Source organism: Mustela nigripes, chromosome 1 (assembly GCF_022355385.1).
Source record: "Mustela nigripes isolate SB6536 chromosome 1, MUSNIG.SB6536, whole genome shotgun sequence".
Lineage (NCBI taxonomy): Eukaryota > Metazoa > Chordata > Mammalia > Carnivora > Mustelidae > Mustela > Mustela nigripes.
In genome coordinates, this window is record NC_081557.1 from 34376962 (window position 1) to 34398290 (window position 21329).

At 38.9% G+C, this 21329-nt stretch overlaps 1 protein-coding gene across 4 annotated transcripts in view; it reads right to left on the reverse strand.

Moving 5' to 3' along the window:
- The window catches only part of NUCB2 (nucleobindin 2), a 49249-nt gene extending 28585 nt beyond the window's left edge, over nt 1-20664 (reverse strand). Inside the window, exons 1-3 of one of the 4 annotated variants that reach the window (XM_059407674.1) lie at nt 20511-20642; nt 18282-18430; nt 15208-15361 (exon numbers count right to left, since the gene is read on the reverse strand). The gene's annotated coding sequence lies outside the window, so the exon portion shown is untranslated. Of the gene's footprint in view, nt 1-15207; nt 15362-18281; nt 18431-20510 lie in introns of all 4 variants that reach the window. The other 3 variants (XM_059407680.1, XM_059407665.1, XM_059407670.1) reach the window with 3 other exon arrangements.
- Between the last annotated feature and the right edge of the window lie 665 nt (nt 20665-21329).

Sequence of the window (21329 nt, forward strand, 5' to 3'; positions counted from 1 at the left end):
TATGACATCATAGGTCAATTAACTTTCCCCACTTGTTTTCTTATTTTTAAAAATAATGAATTTTTTTAAAGGAGAATTTAACTAGACCTCAGTATTCTTTAAGCTCTTAAATTCTATCACCAGTTTGTTTGTTTGTTTGTTTGTTTGTTGTTAAAGATCTTCTTCTGTTACATCAGAAATGATGGGGCACCTGGGTGGTTCAGTCAGTTAAGCATCTGCCTTTGGCTCAGGTCATGATCTCAGGGTCCTGGGATGGAGCCCAGAGTCAAGCTCCCTGCTCAGCAGGGAGTCTGCTTGTCCCTCTCCTTCTGCCCCTTCTACCCTCCCCACTGCCAAATCTCTTCTCTTGTGCTTGGGCTCTTCTCAAATTTAAAAAAAAAAAAAAAGAAAAAGAAAAGAAATGCTAATAAAATTGTTTGCACTCACACCAACTGTATGAAATGATTAAGTTATATGATTTATAAATGCCTTTAAACTAAATATTGCTTATTCACCCAGTTTAAAATTATATCTGTAAAGCAAGTAGAAGATCTGGGTGCTGGGATACAAGAAATACAAAAATTAACTACCAAAGAAACTTCCTATCTACATGCAATAAAAATGAGGTAAAGCCAGAAACATTTCACTCTTTGGATACCAGGTCCCACTGACCAAGCTTACACCCTGGCTACCGGACCTTGATTTCAGGTTTAGAGATTGCCAGACTTGTATTTCACTCAAGCTGGACTCATTTTTACTTTTGCAGAAAGGAGATAATGAATTGTGGACTGCCATTTCAAAACCAAAAGCAGTTTAAATTTTTGATAATTTTAGAGGATAAAAGACCAAGAGTTCAAGGAGAAACTTGTCCTTTTCAAATCAAATACAACAGAACTGATTAAGAACCAAATATAACCAGATGCAAAAAGACACATACTATATGATTCTATTTATATCTAATGTCCAGAATAAACAAATCCATAAAGAAAATAAGTAGATTAATGGTTGATCAGGACTACTGGTGGGCAGAGGGGGGAAACAAGAAATGACTGCTTAATGGGCATGGCTTTCCTTTTTGGGGTTATAAAAATGTTCTAAAATTAGACAATGGTGATGGTTGTACAATCTTGTCAATATACTAAAAATTGTACACTTTATAAGTGTGAATTTTATGATACATGAATCAAATTTCAATTTTTAAAACAGTAATGAAAAACAGCAAAAAATCTAAGACTATAAAAATATGAACATAAGAAAAAGAACAAATACAATTTATAAACCATCATTAACCTTAGAAGTATGGAAGTATAAACTAGCCATTTGCTTTTCATAATTATCCAATTTTTATACTCTTTTTTTTTTTTTAAAGTGGGCATGGAGCCCAATGTTGGGCTTGAACTCATGACTCTGAGATCAAGACCTGGGCTGAGATCAAAAGTTAGACATTTAACCAACTGAGTCACCCAGGTGCCCCTCCAATATAAATATATATATATATATTTATATAATATATATATATATATATATATATAATATATATATTATATAAATATATATATATATATATATATATATATTTAAGATTTATTTATTTGACAGAGAGATCACAAGTAGGCAGAGAGGCAGGCAGAGAGAGAGGGGGAAGCAGGCTCCCTGCTGAACAGAGAGCCCAATGTTGGGCTCGATCCCAGGACCCTGGAATCATGACTGAGCCAAAGGCAGAGGCTTTAACACACTGAGCCACTCAGGCGCCCCTACTTATAGTCTTAATAATTTTTGTCTGCTTAATTTATCATTACTAGAATATAAGTAAAAATCTTATCATATGATTTTGAATTTATCTGTTTTCCTTATAATTCTGTCAATTTTATTTAAAATTTTGAGGCTATATTATTAAATGTACACAAATTTAAGATTTTCTGACTTTTTGGTAGATTTAATCTTTTATACATTTAAGTCCTCTTTATCCATTTTGCCTTAAGGTCTACTCTACTTGAGAGTAATATAACTAAAATAGTTCTCATTTTTTTTTTTTTTTTAATTTCAAATTAAGCTCTATTTTTTTTTCTGCTTAACATTGTTTTGTTTTGTTTTTAACTTAAATTCAATGAACTAACCTATAGTATATTATTAGTTTCAGAGGTAGAGTTCAGTGATTCATCAATCTTATATAATACCCAGTGCTCATTACATCACATTTCCTTTTGATTAGTGTATGGAGATACACACACTTAATCTAGCTTAATGATCTCTGTCTTCTATCTGGAGGATTTTCTCCACTTATATTTAATCAAATTACTGATAATGTATTTAAACAATTCGAAAATGCACAATTTCCTAAGTTTAACATGTCAGAAATCAAAGAGTGCTTTTCATTTAATGGGATATTAAAATTATGATTCACCAAGTGCAATAGCAACATAATCTTTACTGTCTCTGCATGTAATTATCATAGCTATTCTCACTCCCGTTTCTTAGGACTGAGTTTTTCCATTGTTGGTATTTCACAAATTAATCACCATTTTAAATGTCTTCGAAAGGAATAAATTATGATTTGACATGAAAACAAAGTTATTGTGTAAACATAGAAATGATAGCCTGAGAATGGGTTAGAGAGTAGCATATCACTGTAACACTGGGCATAGACACTTATGGCTGAAAGTTGCTGCCATATTAAATTTTAAACTACAAAATTATTTCTCCCAAAATGTGATTGTCTGCATAAAAGGGTGGGAGTGGGGTGATGGCTGAGCTGAAGAAAGGCTGGCTAAATCTGGTTTGAATGAGCTGAAGAAAGGCTGGCTAAATCTGGTTTGAATGTCTAAGAGCCCTCCATAAGCTGCTAAGTGTATTCGTCTAGTTTTTGATACACTGTGAGGCCACATATTTGCATATTTGTATTACAGGATGCTTGAAAAGTAACACAACCTGATATTATTCTTGATGTCATGTCTAGACTACCGCAATACTCAGTGATTCAGTCAACAAACCACTGAAGAAGTGGTCAAGGAAAGAAGATATATCTGAAAACTTTCCATTGTCACCTTCAAGAAAGCACTGGTATGAAAGCTTGCCAAATGAGAATCAGAGGCTTAGAAGAAATTCCAGGCAAAGGGGCTTGAAAATTTTCACAGAAGAAAATCACCCTCAGTCTCCATAGCACAAGAAGAACAATGTACAGAAAAACACAGATGTTGACAAGTCTGAATCAAGAGTGTTTCAAAAGAATCAGACTATGAATGTGCAAAAGTCTTAGAAATACTTTAACCAATTTCATTATGTATGCCCAAAGTGATGTGGGAAAAATTTCTCTATGTGAATCTAAAAATGCACTTTCATGAACATAACATGAAGTTGTAAGTGACAAAGCATAGTGTCATTGTTTAATTGCCAGCATTTTTTCTATATGATATATACTAATATGTCTCAATATCAATGAAGTCTTAAGGTTTTAATCTTGGGTTTTTTTTTTAAGATTTTATTTATTTGACAGAGCGAGAGATCACAAGTAGACAGAGAGGCAAGTAGAGAGAGGGAAGAGAGAGAGGGAGAAGCAGGCTCCCTGCCGAGCAGAGAGCCTGATGTGGGACTCGATCCCAGAACCCCGAGACCACGACCTGAGCCAAAGGCAGAGGATTAACCCACTGAACCACCCAGGCGTCCCTTAATCTTGGGTCTTAAATTTACCAACTTCTTTCAGATTTTCTATTTATTCTGCCCCTTTAATATTTATTTCTTCTCCTTTCTTGCCATTTTTTTGTTTGTTTTTTATTAGTGGAAGATTTAAAAAATACTTTTTTCCTTCTAATAATTTCTAATCTTTTAGTATTTATTCCAGAAGTAATTAAGACAACTTACTGAAGCATAAAGTTAATTAAAACATTTACTTCTTTTTTAAAAATTATTTTTTTAAGCCAGTATAATTAACATACCATGTTATATTAGTTTCGATAGAATATAGTGATTCAACGCTTCTCGCTTCTCGGTATTACTCAGTGCTCATCATGATAAGTGTACTTTTAATCCTCTTTCCCCATTTCACCCCCCCCACCCACCTCCCCTCTGGTAACCACTAGTTTGTTCTCTACATTTAAGAGTCTGTTCGTCTTTTTTTTTTTTTTTTTCCTGTTAAAGCATTTACTTCTTAATACGGGCTCAAGAATATTAACTGTTATCATAAAAAAAGAAGTGGAAGATGTTCTCATACCTCAAGGTGAAAAGTATTGACACAAAAATGTCTTTAAGTAGCAAGACAGTGTCAAATGTCAGATATATGTATACAGATTTTCATAAACCCGATTGTATGCAAACATCCATACAAAATAAGGAGAGACAAGGAGCTGGCAATGGGAAGATGGGGAAGCTAACCTATTTTTCTTTCAATATGTGGTAAGAATGGCTTCCTTTATCACCTCCTTCTTCCATAAGAAGAAAAGAGATTCAAAGAAGATCCTGGGTGGAGCCATGCTGAAACAGTAGGCTGATCTAATCAGGATAGTTAATTTTATGTTTTAAGTCAAATGATCTAAAATTCTGAATCCAGTGGTGATCTCAAGACTGCATGGAAAGCACTGCACCCAAGGGCGTCAGAGCCTCAGGCAAAAATACAAAGCACAGTTCTGAAACCTCTTCTATCACTCAGTAGATAAAAAATAGTTTCCCTAAATTTCCAAGTCCTAAAAGGAATTTATCTCTCTGCTCCAGTCTCTAAAAAAAACCAAAATTCCTATTCACACAGAGATGGATTTTTTTTTTTTTAAAGATTTATTTATTTATTTATTTATTTATTTATTTGACATAGAGAGACAGCAACAGAGGGAACACAAGCAGGGGGAGTGGGAGAGGGAGAAGCAGGCTTCCTGCAGGGCTTGATCCCAGGACCCTGGGATCATGACCCCAGCAGAAGGCAGACACCCAACGACTGAGCCACCCAGGCAACCCTGGAGGTAGATTTTTTTAACTATTGATTCACACCAGTAGTTATCCAAATTAAGTTTACTTGGGTGGAGGAGGGGGGTTGTTGAGTGTGTGTGTGTATGTGCATGCACACGCACAAGTGTGTCAGATAATTTCCTGTTTGATTGCAGGGACAGATATGCTGTTAATAGTTAAAAAAAAAATAGTCACATGGGTAAGAGGGGTGAAGAGTACTGAAAACTGAGAGTAGCTTGTTTCTTCTTGTTTATTCCTCCTTCATCTACCTTTTTCTCCCTCTTTCAACACTCCTCTTTTACTCTTATTTTAATCTGAAGCATATTTTCTTCAATCTATTGTTTTTATTCCATTTATTAATTTAACAGCTATTTATGAAGTATCTTCTATGTACCAGATATGTTGGATACAAAAGTAAAAACAAGACATGGCCCCTAAGCTTGTTGGCCTCCCAATCTACTGTAGAAGGTAGCATATCAAATACACAATTGCAATTTGATATTACCCAAAGCAATCTACACAATTAATGCAATCCCCATCAAAATACCACTAACATTTTCACAGAGCTAGAACGAACAAACTTAAAATTTGTGTGGAACCACAAAAGACCCTGAACAGCCAAAGCAATTCTGAAAAAGGAAAACAAAACCTGAGGCATCAGGATTCCAAATTTCAAGTTACATTACAAAGCTGTAGTCATCAAGAGAGAATGGTAAGGGCACAAAAACAAACACATAAACCAATGGAACAGAATAGAGAAACCAGAAATGGACCCACAACTACATGGTCAACAAATCTTCGACAAAGCAGGAGAGACTACCCAAATGGAAAAAAGACAAATGGTGTTGGGAAAACTGGACAGCAATACACAGAAGAATGAAACGGGACCCCTTCTTATACCATACACAAAAATAAATTCAAAATGGCTGAAAGACCTAAATGTGAGACAGGAAGCCATTAAAATCCTAGAGGAGAACACAAGCAGAAATCTCTGACCTAGCCATGGCAACTTCTTACTAGACCATCACCACAGGCAAGGGAAACAAAAGTAAAAACAAACTACTGGGACTTCATCAAGATAAAAAGCAAAGGGAAAAAAAAAGCACAGCAAAGGAAACAATCAACAAAACTAAAAGGCAGCCTATGAACTGGGAGAAGATATTTGCAAACAACATATCTGATAAAGGAAAAAAAAAACATATCTGATAAAAGGGTTAGTATCCAAAATCTACAAACAATTTATCAAACTCAACACCCAAAAAACAAATAATCCAGTTAAGAAATGGGCAGAAGACATGAACAGACAGTTTCCAAAAGACATCCAGATGACTAATAGACACATGAAAAGATGCTCAACATCATTCGGCATCAGGGAAATACAAATCAGTGCCATCTCATTGTCAGGATGGCTAAAATTAACAACACAAGAAATAACAGGTGTTGGTGAGGATGCAGAGAAAAGGGAACCTTTGGATTGAAGAGCTAAAAATTGAAGAGCATAAAATTTCTAGAAGAAAACAAAAGCAGTAATCTCTTTGACATCAGTTATAAAAACATCTTCCTAAATATGTCTCCTTGGGCAACAGAAACAAAAGCAAAAATAAACTTTTGGGACTGTAAGGGCCTATTCAGCCAGAGTGGCCCCACCCCGGTTGAACTGCTATTTTGTTGTATATGCAGTAAAACTTAAATTTACCCTGCCCACCCCCCAGGGAAATTTACTTAAAAGCAAGTCCAGGAAACCAGTCCCAGGTAACAAAGCCCCAATACAAGGGTGGGTCCGGTCAGGTGGAGATAACAGCCTGAATGCAGGGATGAGTTGGATCAGGTGGAGATATCCAATCAGTAAATCGTGCCTACTGTCTCCCTAGTTACCAAGGAGTATGGGCCCTGAACTTTGGGCACCTTTTGGGTGCCAATTCTGACCAAGGTGATAGGCTGGTTCAGATATCTACTAGGGCAAATTGTAATTCAATTGTTCACTTAGCCTGACTGTGCAGCTTTCTCTGTGTGTTACAATTTCATTGGCCACCTGTGCGTGGCCAGGCCCAACCGCATGGCCTTTGCCCTTAAAGGCTAGTCTGTGAAGCAGAGTGGGTTCGCCCTCTCTGTAAGAGGCGCAGCCCCGAACGTTCAGTTTGATTCTTGATGCTTGGCGTGAAATAAAGCTTTGCTTGACCTTCGCTTTGTATCAGTCTTGCTCCTTTAATTACGGACCCATTATTGGGGACCTACCAGGGACTATACCAATGTAAAATGCTGTCACAGAGGGAAGGAACCCATCAACAAAATAAAAGGAGAATCTATTGAATGGGAGAAGGTATTTGCAAATGACATATCCAATGAGGAATTAATACCCACAATATAAAAAGACCAAAATCATCATCATCATCATCATCATCACCCAATTAAAAAATAGGCAGAGGACCTCAGCAGATATTTTTCCAAAGAAGATATAGAAATGGCCAACAGACACATGAAAAGATGCTCGATATTACTGATCATCAGGGAAATGCAAATCAAAACAATGAGATATCACCTCATGTCTGTCAGATTGGCTAAAATAAAAAACAAAGGAATAACATGTGTTGGCAAGGATGTGTAGAAAAAGGAACCCCCATGCTCTGTTGGTGGGAATACAAGCTGGTATAGGCCCTGTGGATAACAGTATAGTGGTTTCTCAAAAAAATTAAAAACAGAATTACCATATGATCCTGTAATTCCACTGCTGGGTATCTATCCAAAGAACATGAAAACACTAATTCAAAAAAAAATGCATGTACCCTTATGTTTACTGCAGTATTATTTATAACAGCTAAGATATGGAAGCCACCCAGCTGTTCATCCATGGATGAATGGATAAAAATGTGAGATATATACACCATGGAATATACACAGAATGGAATATTATTCAGCCATAGAAAGAATGAAATCTTGCCATTTGCAACAACATGGATAGACGTAGAGGGTATAATGCTAAGTGAAATAAGTCACCCAGAGAAAGACAAATACCTGTATGATTCCACCATATGTGGAATTTAAGAAACAAAGCAAAGAAACAAAGAAAAAAGAGACAAACCCAAAAAGATCTTTCACTATAGAGAATAAAATGGTGGTTGCCAGAGGGGAAGTGGGTGGGAAGATGGGTAAAAGAGGTGAAGAGGATTAAGAGTACACTTATACTGACCAACACTGAGTAATACATAGAATTGTTGGATCCGGGGCGCTTGGGTGACTCAGTGGGTTAAGCCTCTGACTTCAGCTCAGGTCATGATCTCAGGGTCCTGGGATCGAGCCCTGAATCAGGCTCTCTGCTCGGTAGGGAGCCTGCTTTCCCCTCTCTCTCTGCCTGCCTCTCTGCCTACCTGTGATCTCTCTCTGTCAAATAAAGAAATAAAATCTTAAAAAAAAAAAAAAAGGCAAAAGTGTGACTCATGTGACAATATTGAAATTAAATATACCTTGAAATGGATTATACTTTGAACATAAATTTACTTCTTGATGATACCATTAGGATAACTTATCTCTGTCTTTTTAGAACCTTGTATAAGGCAAATGGCTCAATTAATGTTAGCTCTTTTTTTTTTTTAAGATTTTATTTATTTATTTGACAGGCAGAGATCACAAGTAGGCAGAGAGGCAGGCAGAGAGAGAGGAGGAAGCAGGCTCCCTGCTGAGCAGAGAGCCCCAATGCTGGGGCTCGATCCCAGGACCCTGAGATCACGACCTGAGCCGAAGGCAGAGGCTTTAACCCACTGAGCCACCCAGGCGCCCCAAGGTTAGCTCTTTTTAACACATCCATAAATTGTAGAAGAAACAGAAATTCTCATAAGCTTATGAGAAATTTTAAATACTAACCAGACTCCTAAACGAATTAGAAAAAGAAAAGCAAAGCCCAAAGTTAGTAGAAGGAAGGAAATAATAAAAATCAGAGCAGAAATAAATGAAATAGACACACAAGGATTGGGGGTAAGATTAACAAATTAATAAACCGAAAGAAAAAAGAAAGGAGGGAGGGAGGAAAGGAAAGGAAAAGAAAGGAGGAAGGGAGAAAGAAAGGGAGAGAGAGAGAAAGAGAGAGGGAGGGAGGGAAAAGAGGCAGGACTCAAATAAATGAGATAAAAATTGAAAGAGAAGTAATAAGCAACACAACAGTAATATAAAAGATTATAAGACTAGATGAAAAATTATATGCCAACAAACTGGACAACCTAGAAGAAATGGATAAAGTCCTAGAAACATAGTCTTCCAAAACTGAATCAGGAAGCAATAAAAAATCTGAACAGACCAGGGTGCCTGGGTGGCTCAGTCAGTTAAGCATTCAACTCTTGATTTTGGCTCAGGTTTGATCTCAGGGGCCTAGGATGGATCCCCACATTGGGCTCCATGCTCCACAGGGGGATTCTCTCCATTTCCCTCTGCCCCTCCTCCCACTCATGCATACACACACACACACACAGACACACACACACTCGCACACTTTCTCTCTCTCTCTCTCAAATAAATAAACGAATCTTTAAAAAAAAAACCTGAACAGACCGATTATTAGTAACTAGAACTAGAAGTTGAATCAAAGAATTCCCAACAAAAAAAAAGTCCAGGGTCAGAAAGTTTCACAGATAAATTCAACAAACATTTAAAGAGTTAATACCTATTCTTAAAAAATAGAAGAGGAAGCAGGGGCCTGGGTGGTTCAGTTGGTTAAGCGTCCAACTCTTGATTTCAGGGTTGTGAGATTAAGCCCCATGTTGGGCTCTGCACTCAGTGGGGAGTCTGCTTGAGATTCTCTCTATCCCTCTCCCCCGCCCACTGTTCTCTTTCTCTAAGGTAAATAAATAAATAAATCCTTTTTTTTTTAAAGTAACAAGTAAAAAAAAAAATAAAAAAAAAATAAAAGAGGAAGGAAAACTTTGAAATTCATTCTATTAGACTGATACCAAAGCCAGACAAACATACTCCAAAAAAAGAAAACTACAGACCAATATTCCTAATGAACATAGATGCAAAAATTCTCAACAAATATTAGCAAATCAAATTCAACCATACATTTAAAGGACCATTCGCCACTACCAAATGGGGTTTATTCCAGGGATACAAGGATGGTTTAATATATGCAAATCAATCAACACAATATACCATATTAAGAAAAAATGAAGGATAAAAACCATACAATCATCTCAATAAATACCAAAAAAACAAGCATTTGACAAAATTCAACATCCATTCATGATAAAAAATTTCAATGGGTTTAGGGGGAATATACCTCAATATAATAAAGGCCATATATAACAAGCCTCAGCTAACATCATACTTAATGGTAAAAAACTGAAAGCTTTTCCTCTAAGATCAGTAACAAGACAAAGGATGTTCACTCTTGCTACTTTTAGTCAACAAAGTAGTAGAAGTCCTAAGCAAAGCAATCAGACAAAAAAAGAAACAAAGACATCCAAATTGGTAAAGAAGAAGTAAAACTCTCTATTTGCAGGTAACATGGCACTATATATAGAAAACTTTAAAGACTCTACCAAAAAACTAGTATAACTAATTAATGGATTCAGTAAAGCTGCAGGATACAAAATTAATATACAGGAATCTGTTGTTCCCATAGACTAAGAATAAAGTAGCAGAGAGAGAAATTTAAAAAAAAATTACAGCTGCATTAAAAAGAATAAAATACCTAGAAATATATTTAACTAAGGTAGTAAACTGGAACTCTGAAAACTGTAAGAAGATATCGATGAAGGAAACTGAAGACAACACAAATGAAAAGATATACCATGCTTACGGATTGGAAGAATTAATATTGTTAAAATGTCCATACTATTCAAAGCAATTTACAGATTCAATGCAATCCATATTAAAATACCAATAGCAGAGGCGCCTGGGTGGCTCAGTGGGTTAAGGCATCTGCCTTCGGCTGGGGTCATTATCCCAGGCTCTCTGCTCAGTGGGGAGCCTGCTTCCTCCTCTCTCTCTGCCTGCCTCTCTGCCTACTTGTAATCTCTGTCTGTCAAATAAATAAATAAAATCTTAAAAAATAAATAAAAAAAAATACCAATAGTACTTTTCACAAAACTGGAACATAATGTTAAAATTTGTATAAACCCATGGGGCGCCTGGGTGGCTCAGTGGGTTAGGGCCTCTGCCTCCGGCTCAGGTCTTGATCCCAGAGTCCTGGGATCGAACCCCGCATCGCATGGCATCGGGCTCTCTGATCGGTGGGGAGCCTGCCTCCCCACCTCTCTCTGTCTGCCTCTCTGCCTACTTGTGATTTCTGTCTGTCAAATAAATAAATAAAATCTTTTTTTTTTTAATTTTATTTATTTATTTGACAGAGAGAGATCACAGTAGACAGAGAGGCAGGCAGAGAGAAAGAGAGGGAAGCAGGCTCCCTGCTGAGCAGAGAGCCCGATGCGGGACTCGATCCCAGGACCCTGAGATCATGACCTGAGCCGAAGGCAGCGGCTTAACCACTGAGCCACCCAGGTGCCCTAAATAAATAAAATCTTTAAAAAAAATTTGTATAGGGACGCCTGGGTGGCTCAGTTGGTTAAGCAGCTGCCTTCGGCTCAGGTCATGATCCCAGCGTCCTGGGATCGAGTCCCACATCGGGCTCCTTGCTCAGCAGGGAGCCTGCTTCTCCCTCTGCCTCTGCCTGCCATTCTGTCTGCCTGTGCTCGCTCTCTCCCTCTCTCTCTGATAAATAAACAAAATCTTTAAAAAAAAAAAAAATTTGTATAAACCTAAATAAGACCCTGAATAGCCAAAGCAATCTTTTTTTTTTTTTTTTAATTTTAGAAAGAGAGATACAGAGAAAGAGCACATGCAGGAAGAAGGGTAGAAGGAGAGGGAGAATCCCAAGCAGTCTCCACACTGAGTGCAGAGCCTCATGCAGGGCTGATCACAGGGCACTGAGATCATGACTTGAGCTGAACTCAAGAGTCAGATGCTTAACCAACTGAGCCACGCAGGCACTCACCAAAGAAATCTTGAACAAAACTGGAAGTATCACAATCCCAGATTTTTACACTATAGTACAAAGCTATAGTAATCAAAAAAGTATGGTATTGGCACAAAAACAGACACAGAGCTCAACAGAACAGAATACAGAGCCCAGGGGTGCCTGGGTAGCTCAGTCAGTTAAGCATGTGCCTTCAACTCAGGTAATTATCTCACGGTCCTGGGATCAAGCCCCTCATTGGGCTCCCTGCTCAGCAGGGAGTCTGCTTCTCCCTCTCCCTCTGCCCCTTCCTGCTGTTCATGCTCTCTCTCTCTCTCAAACAAATAAAATCTTTTAAAAAAAGAAGAAAAAAAAAGAATACAGAGCCCAGAAATAAACCCATACTTATACAGTCAATTAATCTACAACAGGGGTGCCTGGGGGCTCAGTCAATTGTCTAACTCTTGATTTGGCTCAGGTCATGATCTCAGGGTTGTGAAACTGAACCTTGGGTCAGGCTTGTGCTGAATGTGGAGGCTGCTTAAGATTCTCTCTCTCCCTGGGGTGCCTGTGTGGGTTCAGGTGGTTGAGAAGCCAACTCTCAGTTTAGGCTCAGGACATGATCTCAGGGTTTTAAGATCAAGCCGTGAATCGACTCCTGTGTCAGGCTCCCCACTTGGTGGGGAATCTGCTTGAGATCTCTCTCTCTCTCTCTCCTTCTCTTTCTTCTCCTCCCCTGCTTATATGCATGCATTCTCTCTCTCTCTCTTTCAAATAAATATTTTTTTAAAAAAAGATTCTCTCTCTCTGCACCTAACCCCTACTTGCACACACACACTCTCTCTCCCTCTTAAAAAAACAAACAAACAAAAACAAACAAACAAAAAAACAAACCAAAAAAAACCCCACCTAATCTGCTACAAAGGAGACATGAATATACAATAGGGGAAAAGATAGTCTCCTCATGGCTTTGGTAAAACTGGACAGCTACATGCAAGTGAATGAAACTAGAACATTTTCTTATGGCACAGACAAAATAAATTCGAAATGGATTAAAGATCTACATGGGAAATCTATGGGACACCTGGGTGGCTCAGTTGGTTAAGCAGCTGCCTTCGGCTCAGGTAATGATCCCAGCGTCCTGGGATCGAGTCCCACATTGGGCTCCTTGCTCAGCAGGGAGCCTGCTTCTCCCTCTGCCTCCAGCCTGCCACTCTATCTGCCTGTGCTTGCGCTCTGTATCTCTCTCTCTCTCTCTCTCTAACAAATAAACAAAAATCTTTAAAAAAAAAAAAAAAGCTTTAAAGATCTACATGGGAAATCTAAAACCATAAAAATTCCTAGGGAAAAAAAAAAAACCAGGCACACTTCTCTTTGACATCACCCATAGCAGTATTTTTCTAGATATGTCTCCTTTGTCAAGGGAAACAAAAGCAAAAGTAAATTATTTGTACTACATCAAATTAAAAAGCTCTTGCACAATAAAGGAATCCATCAACAAAATAAAAAGGCAATTTACTGAATGGAAGAAGATATTTGCAAATCATGTATCTAATAAGTTAATACCAAAATATATAAAGAATTCATAAAACTTGAGAGTAAAAAAATAAATCTGATTTTAAAAAGGGCACAGGACTTGAACAGACGTTTTTCCAAAGAAGACAGACAGATGGCCAACAGACAACTGAAAAGATGCTCAACATCATTCATCACCAGGGAAATACAAATCAAAACCATACTGAGATACTGCCTCACACCTGTCAGAATAGCTAGTATCAGTAACAACAAGTGCTGACCAAAATGTAGAGAAAATGGATCTCTTGTGCACTGTTGGTGGGAATGTAAATTGGTACAATCGCTAAAAAAACAGCATGACGTTTCTTCAAAATATTAAATTTAAAAAATTAAAAATGAAATACCACATGACCCAGTACTTCCATTGCTGGGTATTTACTCAAAGAAAATAAAAACACTAATCTGTTTATTGCAGCATTACTTACAACAGTGAAGACACCCTCAGTGTCCATTAATAGGTGAATGGATAAAGGAAATGTGGTATATATATCCTGGAATATTACTCAGCCATAAAAAAGAACAAAATCTTGTTATTTCCAACAACATGGATATACCTAAAGGGTATTATGCTAAGTGAAATAAATCAGGTGAAGAAAGTCATATCCTGTACGATTCCACTTTTATGTGGAATCTAAAACACAAACAAAAACAGATCCATAAACCCAGAGAACAAACTAGTGGTTGCCAAATGGAACGGAAGTGGAAGGATGGGTAAAATAGGTGAAAGAAATTAGGAGATACAAACTTCTAGTTGTAAAATAAATAGTCATAGTGATGAAAACTGCAGCACAGGGAATATAGTCAGTAACAGTGTAATAACTTTGTATGGTAATAGTAAGTACACTTATTGGAGTGAGCACTGGGTAATGTGTACAACTGATCAATCGATACATTATATACTTGCAACTAATAAAATTTTCAGTTATATTTCAATAATAAAAATCAAAGTAAAAACCAGAACAAATTTTCAATAAGACAGGAAAGCTTCTATACTGAATCACAGGATAAAAGTAAAAAAAGAAACACAATTTATTAAAGTTATTCATTTTGAAGACAATGATCAGACAAAGCTCTTCTGTGGCAATTACCGAAGTTTCTATGAGTGGCTATCATAGCTTACAGATCTCAGAGATGAAAGAGAAAAAGAGTATGGCAGAGACTCCTATTTGCCTGTCAATATCGAGATCTTCCCTTCCTCCTCAGTAACAAAAGCCCAGTTTTATTCAGGGTAGCTCAGCATCCAGCTACATTTCCCTAGTTCCCTGGTAACCTGAGTTTTGGTTTGGGAAGTCTCTTTAAAGGAAAAGGAAGCATCTTTGTCTTTGCCTTCCTGCCTGGAACCTGGCTGTGATGATTAGAATTCTGGCAGCTATCTTGGACTACAAGGACCAGTGCCAAACCTTAAAGATGGCAGATCAAAGAACTGGGGAAAGTTGAGGTCCCTGATAACTTTATGAAGCTACTATACCTGACCCAGACAACATAATTCAAGAATTATTTTACATGAGGGACACCTGGGTGGCTTAGTTGGCCAAGCCTCTGCCTTCAGCTCAGGTCGTGATCCTAGAGTCCCAGGACTGAGCCCCACAGTGGGCTCCCTGCTCGGTGGGGAGTCTGCTTCCCCTTTTGCCCCTCTCCTCTCTTCCCCACTTTCTCTCTCATTATCAAATAAATAAATAAAATCTTTAAAAAAAAAGATGGGTAATGGGAAAATAAACATTGTATGTTTAAGCCACCATTACATCTGTATTTATTTTTTGCTTTCTTAACTGATCACTTACCTTCAGATAGGTAAAGAATTTTTATCTCCTTTTTTACAGATCAGGCAACTGAGATGCAGAGAAGTAAGACGACTTGCACAATATCAAATTAGTGAAGAGGTGGGTCTTGACTCCTAGGTCAATGCTTTTTCACTAAAATCTGACTCAGCAAGTTCTAAATATAAAAAAAATGAGATAAAAACAGATTAACATAAACATAAATTTTGGCCTTATTATAGTGGTAACAGCATATGATAGTATATATGTGTGTGTGTGTGTGTGTGTGTATATATATCACATCCTGTAAATAGTAAAAGTACCAAATTTTTATTATGTGGAAGGAGACTAAATTATATCAAAATCCAGTGGAGAGGGAAGAGAGAAATATTAAACAGAATCAAAGACCACAATAAACAAAGATTTTGGGTTATGATGCTGGCTTTACTGTATCACTCCCCTTGTAAATAAGAATTCAGACTAAAAGCTTATTTTCCTCAGCAACGAGACTTCAAGATAGAGGGTAAGTTTTCTCATTAGATCCTTAACTGAAATTTCTCTTAAAATCCTTAACTAGAATCTTTCTTTACTCTTACCATCACTTTAAAAAATTAATCTTGGCCTGAGTCTCAGTCACAGAGATCAGTAATAAAGCAAAATAGCTCAGATTTTCTTTTTTGAAATCCAATTGTCAAATACAAGGCAGTTGGCTCATGTGCAAACTCACTGGTGAACAAAAGGAATTATTTCTAAGCAGTTTACAAGGAAAATAAGCAAATAAAATATCTTCAGATTTTAAAAACACATATATTTCTTTTTATGGTATATTAAAAATAAAATCATCTAAGCAGGAGAGTGATCATACACATTGTATGTCAAAAAGGCATGTTGACTTTTATTAACATAGCATAGTCAAAAATAAACAACAGATTGAATCCTTATCATTCCCATTTACTGGCAAGCTGTTTGCCTTTCTGGTTCTCAATTTTCCTACCTATAAACTGAACTAATACTTCTTCCTAAGTTTTTGATTGGCTGAAAGTAAGGATGAATATATGGTAATTAGCACAGTGCAGGGCAATCAGAAATGCTCAGTAAATATTAAAGTCCTTCATGTCTTGAAATGAAACAGCTATATAAAGTAATAAAAATCTGTTCTGTAAACACACAAAGTTATAGAACCTAAGAAGCAATACACCAGTTTGATATACAACCTTTAAATGTCATTTTTGGAAAGGCTGCATTAGAGCTCTCCCCTGAGCATTGCCATAGCCAAAGTCCTGAAGCAGCTGCAGGCCAATGAAAAGAATACAACCAACAAAAGAGGAATACAATCTCTTCCTCCCTGGGATTAAAACAAGAATCCCAGGTTTCTCTCTCCAAGGCACTGCCCTTAGCCAGGAAACCTTGGTTGCTTCCTCTTGCTGTCAATGTCTTAATTCTAACAGGGAAAGGGAGTGAGGTGGAGAAAAATAAACGGCTTCTGAGTTTCTCAATGGCAGCAGTGATGAGAGAGACCGGAACCCTGATACCCAACTCCATTTTTCCCTTTAAAAATAAGAATCTACAGGAAAGCAAGATTCAAAGTAAAGTGTTAGATGTATGAGCAGCTGAGCAGGACTCCAACCCTTCTGAGTATTGAGACATTAGTATAGATACTGGGGTGCCTGGCTGGCTTAGTCGGTAGAGCATGCAACTCTTTATCTTGGGGTTGTGAGTTCGAGCCCCACCTAGAGCACAGAGATCACTTAATTAAAAAAAAAAAATTTTAAATAAGCATCCACAGGAAAGCGAGATTTAAAGTAAAAGCATTTGGGCGCCTGGGTGGCTCAGTGGGTTACGCCGCTGCCTTCAGCTCAGGTCATGATCTCAAGGTCCTGGGATCGAGTCCCGCATCAGGCTCTCTGCTCAGCAGGGAGCCTGCTTCCTCCTCTCTCTCTCTCTCTGCCTGCCTCTCTGCCTATTTGTGATCTCTCTCTGTCAAATAAATAAATAAAATCTTTAAAAATAAATAAATAAAATAATAATAATAAAGTAAAAGCATTAAATGTATAACCAGCTTAGCTGGACTCCAACCCTTCCATGTATCAAGACATTAGTATAGATATTAATGTCTCTGAGGCTCATATCTGTAGAAAAGGACACCATCATATTGCCTCCCCCCCAATCTTATTTGGTTACAGTATCCTTGGTAATAGGCTTACTTAATGAAAGCAGATACTATTTCTCATCTGTATCACTCAATAAACAAATTTAGTAAAATTACAATGTTTCAATTATGCATATGTACTGTACTTTGGATAACTAAAACACAATATGCCAAAAAGCTCTGCCAAATTAAAAAAAAAAATTTTGAAAAAAAATTTTAAAAAGCTCTGCCAAAAACAAAAGCATGCAACCGCTATCTCAATTTCCACAAGGTTGCTTTAAAATTTTTAACACAGAATTCTGGGACCAGAAATGATCTCAGAGGTAAGGTTTGGTTCAGACCCAACTTTTACAAAAGGTTATAAAGCATAAGGAAGCTAACTGACGTGGCCAAAACTATTTGACAGAGACAGGATTGGAATCTGGCCATCAAATTCTAATCAAGAATAATTTTCACCATTTCATGTTTTTTTTTTTAACTTTGGATTGAAAATCAATAAGTGATGAGCTTTTTTCCTTAAATAAGTCATTTGAAATGTTAGGAGCCTGTTTTTTAAGTCTATAAGCATATCCAACATAAAAACAACAAATTTCCCCTTCCCAGACCTTCAGATACTTAGAAAAAGTTAATCATCTATCATCCCAAATTCAGTCAACTCAATTACTCACAATACTTAAAAGTTTATCTACTTAAGGATTACTTTAAATGCACTTTAAAATCCTATGCTTGATTCCTCCAGCTACCCAATACTTAAAAGCGTATTTTGCTCATTATCAAAAAGGCCTTAGAAAGTGGAAAGCAACTTAAATGTTATTCTAAATTTAAAAATTAATTGGATTTATCTATAGAGATACACAACATAACTCCAAACAAAAAGACACTGGTACTGATCATGTTATTGTAGTCTATATTAGCAACCATGATGAACAACTAGAGGTTTGAAAGGTACCTTCATTGTTTTCATTGTGCATTTCATTTCAACGGGTATTTACAGGGCACAGACCAGTTTGGCAAAAGTTGAACAGTAAGCACCGATCGGCAGATTAAGGTGAACAGAGCAGGGACATCGGCCATGGCAAGGTGGGTATATTAAGATTGCTGGAAGAGAACAGCACTAGTAACCACCAGGAGGCAGAAATGAATTTTTCACTAGAAAGTTAGACTGGATCATGGAAAGTTTAGAGAACTAGATGAGAAACAGTAGTTTCCATGTCTACCCCAATCACAAGAGTAATAGTATTGGAGATTTCTCATTCTAAATATCCATTTTTTAAATTTTAGGGCCCTATTTACTGAGGAACATTTGTTTAGACATTTGTTTGTTCAGCATTTGTTGAACTTGCTGGTCGAGTTTTATGAAACAAGAACCCGCATTCAGCTTCAATGAAGTTGAATCCTGAGGTAATTTCTATAAGGGACAAGATGCAAGAATCTGGATAGCCTGACTATTCAACAGAATTCACCAGGGAAGGCCGTAAGAAACAAAATTTTAAATAAATCAAGAAAGGAGCTACAGGTTATAGGATCCAGATCTATTATACCTCTAGTCATACTATTTTTAACAAATTCCTTAAAGCAAATGTCTCCTGAATTCTTTCAATTCTTACAGGACAAGTCCGGAATCTCCTTCAAACAAAACTATCAGAAATATTTGCATATCAGATCCAAATCTATTAACCATGCTATTTTTTTAACCATAGTACTTTTAATAAATTCCTTAAAGCAACTGTCTCAGCACTTTTTTTTCCCCAATTCTTTAGAGAAAGTCCAGAATCTCCTTCAGATGGAATTGACTATCAGAAATATTTGCATTTAGGGGTACCTGGGTGGCTCAATTGGTTAAGCAGATGCCTTCAGCTTAGGTCATGATCCCAGTGTCCTGGGATCCAGTCCCACATGGCGATCCCTGCTCAGGGGAGAGCCTGTTTCTCCCCATCCCTCTGCCTACCAACCCCTACTCCTGCTCACTCTCTCTCTCAAATAAATAAATAAAATCTTTTAAAAAAAAAAAAAAAGAAATATTTGCTTTTATCCTCCTCCTTTCCCCTTCCCCCCTTTTTAGCCAAGATAATAATAGGTGGTTTGATGTTCATATTCATCCATGGATTTAATAGCCTCAATAAAAGGCTTAGATGGGAGCACTTACTTATTCAATTGTGTACGTGTACATTATCCAATTTAAGAGTTTAGTGGACACTAAGAATCTCAAGAGGTTCCATCTCCCAGAATTCAGAATAATGATTCAAGGGTCATATTCATATTTTCTCCCTCCCTCTTTCTCTCCCTCTCTCCCTGCTCCTGTCTCTGTCTCGCTATTATAAAACATCTGGATATTGTAGGACGCCTGGGTCGCTCAGTCCGTTAAGCGACTGCCTTCTGCTCAGGTCACGATCCCAGAGTCCCAGGATGGAGCTCTATGTCCCTGTGTCCAGCTCTCTGCTCAGCGGGGAGCCTGCTTCTCCCTCTTCCTCTGCCTTCTGCTTCCCCTGCTTGGGCTCTCTGACAAACAAATAAAATCTTAAAAAAAAAAAAAAAATCTGGATATTGTAAAATAATTGCCAACCAAGACCCCTTGCCAGCACCGATCACAACAATAATACATTTATTTATTCACAGAGTTACCATTTAGTAAGTGCAACAAGGAAGTGGAAGTACTACCTCCGAAACAGAAAGAGCTCATCTGACAGCGATTTCTCCCTTCAGGGAAAACAATACCACAGCGGATACGAACTTTCTCTAAGTGTCAAGGTTTGCGGGGTTAACAGACCCGCAGAAGAGCAGGGTTGGCCGGCCTAGTTTCGCTTGACCGCGCCAGGGGCGATGTGCATCTGCAGGAACTGGTGAGTACACCCCCCTTCTTAGGGGGCGCCTCCCTCGCCCAGCGACCTGCCAAGGCGAGGCTGGACCCTGACGGGCTCTCGGTCCTGCACTCACCCACGCCTGCTCCCCGCCCTGAGCCTCCCACCTTCATCTACGCCAAAGAAAGCTTGGGTGCCCTGAGGCGAGTGGAGTGGGAAAAGGGACCCCACGCCTAGGGCTGCAACTGAAAGCACCCCTCGCCGGTGCCGCCCGCTGTGCGGTTCCCCCCAGCCATTCTCACTGCAGCGTAGGGCAGCCGAAGCCCTGAGCCCTCTCTCAGCACCCGCTCCAGCCTCCCGCCGCGCTGATCCGCACCCACCTCCGGCCTCCGGCCTTACGCAGCCGGGTCTCGGCGCTCGAGGCTCCGCCTGCTGAATGCACGCAACACACAAACCTGTCTCTCCCGGCCCCCGTCCGCGGCTTTTCTCTGTACCTCCGCTGACCGCACGCTCCCGCCTCTTCGCTGCCTTGGCGACAGCCCCCGCCCCTCCTGGAAGCCTCTGATTGGTCCGATTGGGGCCACGGACGGTCCCGATTGGCAGGGGCGGAGACGAGGCCGCGCCCCCGCGGGGTGAGAGGCGGATGGCGTGGAAGAGGAACGCGGAGGAACCTGGGGAGCTTAAGCCAAGAGGGACGTGGCGCTCTGCGACGCTGGCGGGGAAGCCGCGCCCCTTCCTTCTCTAGCTTTCATGGAGAATCTTGCGAAGCAGGATTTGGGCGGGTGAGGTGCTGTCCCGGCATCGCGACAAAGCCCCAGGGATCCCCTCCCCTTTGGCCACTGGAAGCGCCGGCAGCGCTGGACCCCGCAGAGATAGGCTGTCAGGCCCCATTTTCGCCTAAAGGCCTCGCTCGGGGCGACACCCACTCCCCCTTCCCCAGCCTCCTCCCTGGCGGGAATCTTTCTCGTATCTGCACACTCACCAGCCCCGATTATGCATGCTGGGCCCTCGGCCCCCGAGCTTGATTGCTTTTTACCACCACTTCTCGCTCACTTTTGTGCGCACATACCTCTCTACAGCCTTCCCTCGTAGAGCTGAGGCATTACTCCACTTCCCCTCACTTTAAAGGTGGGAAAACAGGCTCAAAGAGCTACGTGGTTCGAGGGTTGGAGAAAATTTTGGAGCGTCGAGGCTCTCGA